The 7,560-nt window shown below is 35.0% G+C and overlaps 1 long non-coding RNA gene across 1 annotated transcript; it reads right to left on the bottom strand.

Annotated features, from left to right (window-relative positions):
• Positions 1-377: 377 nt before the first annotated feature.
• Positions 378-2,676, bottom strand: LOC114366670 (uncharacterized). The gene is made up of 2 exons (XR_003657041.1): positions 2,361-2,676; positions 378-2,167 (listed from the first exon to the last, which is right to left on the bottom strand). It is a non-coding gene; the product is annotated as an uncharacterized LOC114366670 (long non-coding RNA).
• Positions 2,677-7,560: the final 4,884 nt, after the last annotated feature.

Raw genomic sequence — 7,560 nt, 5'->3', positions numbered from 1 at the left:
AGTTTTTAGAGAGCACTTGAGTTTTTTAGCAATTAATTTCGTTTCAAATCTTTCATCTAGTTGATAGTGAACGGCTGCAGTTTATTGCACTCACAGAGGCATCGCTAAGTTCATTATATTGTATTTTTACTCGGCCTGCATCCAACGCCTTCCCGCTACCTTCATCAGGTCGTCGGACCACCTTGTGGATGGATGTCCTACCTAACGCTGCGTTTTCCGGTACGTGGTGTCTGCTCCATAACCTTGCTGCCCCATCGGCCGTCAGTTCTGCGTACTATGTGCTTCCAACCGCGCGATGTGGAAGTCATTGGGGGAGGCCTATGTTCAGCAGTGGACGTCCTGTGACTGAAATGATGATGATGTATTTTTTCTCTCTATCTATAGATAGTATACCAACCTATATCTGTATTTTGTCAATGTGAATCAAATCCTGCCGTATCTTAATCCAATCTTTTTCTAATGAGTTACTTATCTTTCCATCCTTACTAGTTTTTTATCAGCCAATGTTTTTGTTTTGAAACAAATAAATACTTTCTATTCTATTTCCATTAGAATCTTAGCCATGACTGTAAATTAATTTAAAAAAATTATAATTAACGCTAAGCTCCAGGCTCCAGCCAAGGGAATCAAAAAGTTTGATCAGATGTATCAGATAAAATGTTACGTTTCATGGTTGGTTTTGCAATTTGTGGTATATTCACATTGAATTGAAATCTGTGCTCAAATTCCATTCAATACCCAATACTTGGACTGTTTCATCAAGGTTCATAAAACTACTTTAGCACTAGCTGATATTTTGTTGTCTTCTATTGACTTCATAAACTCAACGCAGAACTAGGTAGCAAAAGGTATTTGACCGCAATTGCATGTGATGTTAAGTGAGATGCAGTATAAGATGATAGATATCTACCTGTAAGTGCCTATAAGGTCCGGTATAGTGCTCAGGAGAGACAGCAGCAGGCAGCGACCGGTTCGCATTATAAAAGAGTTTATCGAAACGCTTAGTGCAAGCTGGTGGAATGTCGACAATGTAGGAATGATACGTTAACCAGCGTCTGATGATGGAAGGGGGCTGGTGGAATTAGGTCGTGTAATTCCTTCGCACATTCTCTGAAGTGTAACCTGGTGGATGGTCACATCAGATGTATTATTATCTGCTCTGTAAGTTCTCATTAAATTATAGCATTATAGCTTCAATTGACCAGTCCACTCTTGATAAAAGGTCGTTGATATAAAAATATTGTTTTATTATTTTATAGAAATCGGTACTCCGGTAATCCGAATCATTTTTTGTCACATAAATCTGAAGATCATCTTCATAATGTCATCTATGAAGCAAACACGTTTCATCTCATTATAATATTTCTCGGGTTTTCTTGCAGCTGGGAACCTACAAGCAGTTCGTTATTCAGTGAAATATAAATCGAACCTTAACACAAAGCATCAAATATAATCGTGCGCGAGTTGTCTCCGTATTATTCCAGACGACCGCATGATGAGGTAAGTATACTGTCAGTCTTGTTTCTTTTTCTTTTTCAGGTAGTTATCTTTTTTAAAAAAAAAAAAATCTGTGTGTTTGTTAATCTTTTTTCAGGTCTAGTGATTTCTGTAACTTCCTTTCTAATTGAACGGACCTGTGAGTGGTTATGTTTCTGGGTTTTTTAAGGGAAAGGAGGCAAACGAGCAGACGAATCACCTGATGGTAAGTGTTTACCCGCCACCCATAGACACCCGCTCCTCGGTGAGTTACAGGTGCGTTGATTGTCTTTAAAGTATTAGAGTCTGCTCTTAAAGGTTTTAGGTCGTATTGGTCCGCAAATACTGCAAACGGCAGTTCATTCCTCGGTTTGGTGTCTGCAAATGGTGATTGTGGATTTTCTGTTTTAAATGGTAACTTTACAAAATATCTATCTACCGCTTCCGTAAAAAAAAATGTCCTGAAGCAGTGGTTGGGTTAATACTGGGGAGTGTAAAACTATAAAAGTGCTTTATAAAAGCCTACTTGCAAAAATAAATGAGTTTTATGCCCGTTTTCACCATTAATCCCAAATTTTTAAGTGACCCCTATAAAAACAAAATTCCTGTTATGTATCACCATAGAGGTCACTTACAAATTAGGGATTGATGGTGAAAACGGGCATTAGTCCTTTTGATAGCTCGTCTCTCCCTAAAAATGCAATTTCCGAAAATTATAATATAGTTATGCAAAAATATTGTAACTTTTTGATTTTGAATAAAGCTATAATTTTAAATACTACCATAAGTAATGTAATTTTTCACAAGGTAAAAGTACGTTATCCTTTTTACGAATTTATTTCAATACGAATAGTTCGAGGAAAAACTACGTAAACTACACTTACACGTTGAATGCACGACTAAATCTGAACGCCAATAAGTGGTTATCTGCAATAATACCAAACAGCATGTATTCCTTTACATGTCAACAATGCAATATTCATAATTACAACAACAAGGTGTTAAATATGTTTCGCGGAATAAGTACGCAACGCTCTTTTTGAAGTTTTTCTCAAAACCTATTAAGTGTATTTTAAATATAAATACATAGGCCCCTCACAGACATTTTTAGCTATCTTTTGATGTATAACACATATTTTTAATAATGGTAATAAATTTTTAGGACAGTTTTTTTACGCTCCTGAAAAGTTGGCATTTTTCACTTGCGTACTTATTCCAGGAAGGGTGCGATATTAATGAAAACCATGTAATTTATTAAATTATGTAGTGAACTACCGACATCAGTACAGTCACGGTTACTGTCTTCTGTATGGTTTCAAAAAACCGTAAAAAATATCTTTTTAACTTTATTTCTTAATCCTATCTTAGTTATAAATGGTAGTGATTTAGTGTATTATTTAAAAAACACAACTTTATGACGTACTGGCATTCTCTTCTAGTTAAACTTTGGGTCAAATAGTTATAGAAAAGTAGAGTGGGCAGTAAATAAAGGTTGACGTTGATTTTACACTATGTCACCTCAAATATAAAATGCCTGGCAATTTTTTTTTTTATATAAAGATAAATAATTAATCATCACGTTAGACAGAAGAAATTAATACGAGTACCTTGACCATTACAAACACAAAGCGACGATAGCCGAACGGTGAAGAAGGTGTCTCGTGATCCGAGGAACGCGGGTTCGATCCCCACTGCCGCTCGACTATTGTGGTGAACCTATTCGTAACACAAGCATATTACTCGTAGCTTACCACAAGTTAACGGGATTATTAGTAATTTTTATTTACAAAGTAGCGGCCGCCCGCGACTTCGTATGCGTGGATCCCGTTTTACCCCGTTAGGGGTGGAGTTTCGTAAAATCCTTTCTTAGCGGATGCCTACGTCATAACATCTACCTGCATGCTAAATTTCAGCCCAATCCGTCCAGTGGTTTGGGCTGTGCGTTGATAGATTACTCTATCAGTCAGTCAGTCAGTCACCTTTGAGTTTTTATATATAGATTGCTATTTTTTTAATACGACAGTAAAGATCACCTACAAACATTACCACCATGTCCACAGTTGAGCAAACACCCATCGAGGCGAGATGAGATTAGTCCGGCCATGAAGCTTTGTACTACTATCGGCCCATCGTCCGAATTTACAAACAATCGCGCGTAACCTTAACATTGGGCGCGCTATTGTTTCGCTACAATCGCCTTGCGCAAACGCACGCAATAGGCTTAGTTTTGGGCCACAGTGCAGGTGTGGTGCGGTAGTGCTAGTTGAAACTTAGAAATAGGTAGGATATAGTAAATTTGAGGTCGTTAGCGGATTCGGTTACCACTCAATACTAAAATTGGTTGTAAGACAGATGTAATGTCTATTTGCATTGTAAAAGTATGTATGTAATATTTGTAGGTAACTACAACACGGTTATGGTCCGATTTGAATCAATTTAGGATGTTTTTATTATACTTTTTTGTCACATAACTACATTTAGATTTTTTTCCTTCCAAACAACTCACAATCCTACGTCCAATTTATTAAAGCGCTGTCGACGCTTAAAAATATTTTCCCGGTTGAAACGTGGTTGAAACTAAAAATAATATAAATAAACTATACAGGCACACTACATGATAGCCAAAAATAAATTTTCTAAATTTTCATACCAAAATATGTACGAGCATACGAACATAACCTACCGTTCTTTATACAACACTGTGACAAGTTAATTTAAAAAAATATTGAGTTGTTAATACGACCAACTTCCCATTATCCAATAGTATCTACACATCACCTTTAACTCAACAACATAAGGTTCAAAATTGAACCCAGCTCGTTGGAAATATATGAAAAAAGTATTTTTGTTACGAATTCTCGTGTCAATCTACCATAGTGATCTTAATGGCGTAATAAATCTGCTGTATGCGGTTAGAGCTATACTTATGGAGGTAGTAAGGAGGTGTTATGAGTTACAAGCCAATATTTTTGATGTAAATGGTAATTCAGTGAACTGCTTTCTAATGTTGACATTGAAAATGAAAAAGAAAAGGAAGGAAAAGTTGTATAACAAACTAGCTTTGCCTGCAGTTTCACCTGATAGAGTTTTGAATTGACAAAGAAAGACTAACGCCCGTATTTCTTTATTTTCTCACAGTGCGCGAGGATGCACAGGGTGATACACGAACCAATAACTGAGCTCTATTCAACGCTGTGCGTTCGATTTACTGCTTCACATAAGCAAGCATCGTTTGTGAATACGAGCGTATATCACCGCGTGTGTTCGACGTTTTGTCTTTTCCTGGCTCTGAAACTATGTCTTTACTAAATTTCATCTAAATCGGTTCAGTGGTTTCAATTAGACGGAGTTGCTTTCTACATTTATATTATAAGTAGGTAGGATTCCTACGATAACTTAAAAGCAGTTTTAATACCTTTAAAATAGACTCTCACTAAGCTAAACTTATCTACTCAGTCTAGAAATAAAGGTAAACATCCAGTGAATATTAATTTAACTTAATATTATTAATAGAAAAACTATTTAATTAAATACATGGCCTAGCTAAATAGGATTAATTTTGTAAGTTAATTCGTCAATGTTCAGCAGTGGTCGTCTTATGGCTGAAACGATGATGATGATGATGAATTCACCAATAATCATGGTGCAAAATTACAACGGTAATCAAATTAAACGTACATTTTCAGACATTACTTAAGGAGATAATCTCGAAATCTATAAAAGCTTTAACGTTAAAGCTAAAGATATCCATCTATCAATATCAGCGATCTCGAAATATTACTAGTTCATTATCGTGGCAGGCATAAATCTGAATCAGGCAAAAAGCCACGGTGCCCACAATCCGCTAAAGAGACTTTTTATGAAAGGACCATTTACAGGGTACGATTTTCACCTGAAGAATGTGAGACTGTAAACTTTTGTTGCTAAAAAGCTCCTGTTACGATTACATACATAGATAACGACTTCGTACGCGTGGATCCCGTTTTACCCGTGAAAAAATATTTTTTTTACAAAAAAATACGTCGTAAAAGGTCTCTTGGCTATTTTGAAAACCATGCTTCAAGTCAAAGCACGGGTGGATCATAATTTTAAAAATCAATTTACTAGCTTTTGCCCTCGGCTTCACACGCGTGAAATTTAGTTTGTCACATTTCGTCATAAATTATAGCCTATATGTATGTTATTCTGAGTAATAATAAACAATTAACTGTAGTTTCATCAAAATCCGTTCAGTAGTTTTTGCGTGAAAGAGTAACAAATATCCAGACATTCAGACATCCAAACTTTCACATATCAAATTCAAATTCAAATCCAAAACGTTTATTTGCCAAAAACACAGTAATACAGGGTGACAATTTATAATATTAGTAGGATGTACTCAATGTATCCTATACCATTTATATCGTCGTAAAAGTCGTAGTCGTGTCGTCGCCTCTAACATCGCTCTATTTATAGTCATTTTTCTTATTCGGAGTGTAATAAATCACTATTCTATTCAGCGGTGCATTAGTTCGATTGAGTGATTCCATTACGTATTTTTGCATATTGATTATTATTTTGTTGGCTCGGCTCTGGCTTTAGAAAGCCGAGCGCCCTTTGTTAACATAATAATGTTTGGGGAGGAAATATTTTTGGTAGTAACAAGTATATTTTGCAGCAGTGCTTTTAGTGCACAGTTGTAAATTGTACATGCAGTGTAATAGGAGTTTTTTTCTTGTTATAGATTTTAAAGGTCTATACTTAAATTATATCTTTTTGAAATCCATATAACAAGGATTAAGCATTTTAAAGTAGATGAAAGAGCATCAATTTCAGAAATATTGAGTCTAGAGAGTTAAAATTTTGTCTAGTAGTAGGTAATTATGAATTGTACAGCTGAAATGTCAAGCTGTGAGTGAATTCTCAAAAATGTTGCGTTAAGACCCGTGTTTCTCTATTTTAATTGAAACGGTATTATTATACTAATGGAATAAGTGCAATTTTGCAACCATTGTAGGTAGAGACGACAGCATGTCAAGGTAAACATTATGGGGCCTTATGTAGTTAAAATATAGGTGCTGTGCTTTAAATAAATTCTTTTTTGTGGGCAAAGCTATGAAAGCTCATTAATGTGTTTAAAAAAACAAATAGCAATGTAAATAGGACACAAAGTAATTAAATCAGTTCGCGGTAATGTTCATAATTGTAAATTTTAAACTCATCCATTATTCCACCTACCGAAGGCTGGAACCTGAATGTATTTAGAACCGTTACATGCAGGCCAAAGTGGAAAATTTTCGCTGGAAATCAATAAAAATGCTTATAGATAGTGTAGTCAATGTTCAGCTGTAATGGCAGTTAAATTAACGATCAATCAGCAAATTAAACACAAATAGAAATTTTATAATTCCGAATGGAATATTTTTATGCTTAGGAAAAGATTATGGTGACGTTCAGTTACATGAATGATTGTTCATAAGGTGTTTTTCTTAATATTTAAGTACCTACAAGATTGTGTGCTAAGTCACAAGATATAATTTGCAGAATAGGTAGGTAAAGTCATGCACTATTATCTGTATAATTTACAATTTACTTTACTCTTCTTGGAACTTAGTACTTTACTAGACCATTTCTACCTATTTTCGTTTTATCTTTTTTACATAGAAGTAATATTTACTATGTAGGTACCTAGTAATTATACCTACTACGTTTTATTTGCCTAAGTATTTTGAGGTACCTTTAACATTGCATTTATATAAAGTTAAACCAAGCAGTGAGTCACAGAGTTCATGACAGTATAATTGTATATGAATGTCCTAATCATTATAAATCTTGGCTTACATTAGCTTTGACAAAAACAGACCCGAGTTTAATTACTAGATGTCGTTATCAGATCATAATCGAGACTAGTTTACATGGAAAGTAGATAAATCTTAGTCATACGCCACAGTGTAATAATTTTACATCAGTAGTTTAAAGTTTCATTAAGCATTGTGTAGCTGAAGATGAAGTAATTTAAAGAATACGTACATCATCATCATCATTATTATTTTAGCCACAGGACGTCCACTGCTGAACATAGGCCTCCCCCAATGACATCCTCAT

Source organism: Ostrinia furnacalis, unplaced genomic scaffold (genome assembly GCF_004193835.3).
Source record: "Ostrinia furnacalis isolate ACB-3 unplaced genomic scaffold, ASM419383v2 OfSCF0657, whole genome shotgun sequence".
NCBI classification, from domain to species: domain Eukaryota; kingdom Metazoa; phylum Arthropoda; class Insecta; order Lepidoptera; family Crambidae; genus Ostrinia; species Ostrinia furnacalis.
The sequence above is the reverse complement of the archived record's forward strand: the minus strand, read 5'-3'. Positions and strand labels throughout refer to the sequence as shown.